The 1,844-nt window shown below is 44.5% G+C and overlaps 1 pseudogene; it reads left to right on the forward strand.

Moving 5' to 3' along the window:
* Nucleotides 1–805: 805 nt before the first annotated feature.
* LOC145401810 (5S ribosomal RNA) lies at nt 806–919 on the forward strand (annotated as a pseudogene).
* Nucleotides 920–1,844: the final 925 nt, after the last annotated feature.

Below are 1,844 nucleotides of genomic sequence, written 5' to 3' on the forward strand. Positions count from 1 at the left end.
GAGGAGGGAAGAGGGAGGGGGAGGCCCAGGATGAGATGGAGGGATGGAGTGGAGAGGTATGTGAAGGAAGAGGGTGTGATCTGGGAGCAAGACACTGAAGTTGCACTGGACAGGGCAACATGGAGGCGATTTGTTTGTGGCCACCCCCTTAAGGGATTGGGGTGTCTGGCAATAGACAGCCTTCTCACTACTTCACCGGCGCTCAAACCACAATAGCAATGCAGCAAATTGGCCCTGACGACACTAGCCCTTGCGTTTTTCATACAAATTTCGCGCGGAATGAAAATCTTAGATTATACCCTTCATCCAGAGAGTTATATGAAGTGCAGTTTAGAGCGAAATTTGAAAATATACGGTAGCACTTTTCACAATTTCTGTTTGGCAACACTGCACATCAGTGGCTCTGCTCCACAAGCTGCGCCCACGTTTTAAAAAGGAAGATTTGCCTCTGTTCCATCAGGTACACTCAAGCCAAGAACATCTCGAACGCTGTAAGCAATGTGCAGTCTTGTAAAAAAGGAAGAAAGAGTTTAAAAACTGTCTGTCGGTTGTCTTATAACAGTAATATATGTTTCAGCAGTAACTACTGAACTCATTAGATTAAACGATTATAATGAAATAGTACTATCGTCACTCCCAGTCAAGCGAACAAAGTATTCCAAAACGGCAAACTCCATTCTTCTCATTCAAACATCCCTCATGCCCTGGTCTAGAACTTTTTATGGAGGGGTACATAGGAGAGTAAATCTGTTAATTCCTGTACCATGTCTTACTTGTATATTACGAGTATAGCCATTCAACAAATTCTGACAACCACGTTGAGTACACCGCTTCCCATCCAATCAGCGAAGTTAAGCAACGTTGGGTCTGGTTAGTACTTGGATGGGTGACCGCCTGGGAACACCAGATGTTGTTGGCATCCCTACGTGTCAAGTGGGGTTGGTGGAGGATTAGTGCCCCTCCCTGTAAAACAGTTAACGCTAAGCCCTTGGCCACCCCGTTTGGGATACATGGCATCTGGCAATGAATGAATGAAACTTCTTTCGATTGAGTTATGTATGTTTGATGTTGGGAAGATAGGCCACCTTGTCTTTTATTGGGGGAGTATCCTCATCCATCTGTGGTTTTAAATGCATGTGATTTTCGAGCGCGGTAAGTTTATGTATTTTATCCTGCTACTGTTTTTATTATCGGTGTGCAGCGGCCATGACCTTCGTTATTATGTTCTTAAGACTATTTTCTTTAATCAGCCAATCAGTCAGTCAGTCCTTCCCCTTCTGACTTTCCTTTCTTTCCCTTCCTCTTTTCCTTCTCCCTCCACCTCTTTCCCATTCCGTCTCATTTCCTACATATCATCCATCCCTTTACCCTTTCCTCCCTTTCACTCTTTTCTTCCCTTGCTTTATGCTTAAACTGGTGTTCACTTTCTCCCTCCCCTCTCCCTCACTTTTCTTGCTCTCCCTCCAATTTCCTCTTGTCTCCACTCCTCACCTCCTCCACTCCCTTCGCCATTTTCCCGTTCGGCCATACCACTTCCTCCCTTCCCCCTTCTTTTTATTTCCCTCCCTCTCTCCTATTTCCTTTCCCCTCTGCTTTACTCCCTCCATTCCCTTCCCCCCTCCTCCTCTCTAGCACCATCAGGGTATTATTTGCTCAGCAGTTTACCTTTATCTTCGTAAATGCAATTGTGCGCATGGACCCTTTGGCAACGATTTCTTTTTCTCTGTTTTCGTAAAAATGTTTTATCATCATCATCATCATCATGATCAACACAATGACCATTTTTCACACCTTAGAATGGGATAAGTTAGCGTACGGAAAACAAGAGAAAGCATATTGCAGAA

Source organism: Coenobita brevimanus, chromosome 56, assembly GCF_032717465.1.
Source record: "Coenobita brevimanus isolate Jiangsu-jjx chromosome 56, ASM3271746v2, whole genome shotgun sequence".
NCBI classification, from domain to species: domain Eukaryota; kingdom Metazoa; phylum Arthropoda; class Malacostraca; order Decapoda; family Coenobitidae; genus Coenobita; species Coenobita brevimanus.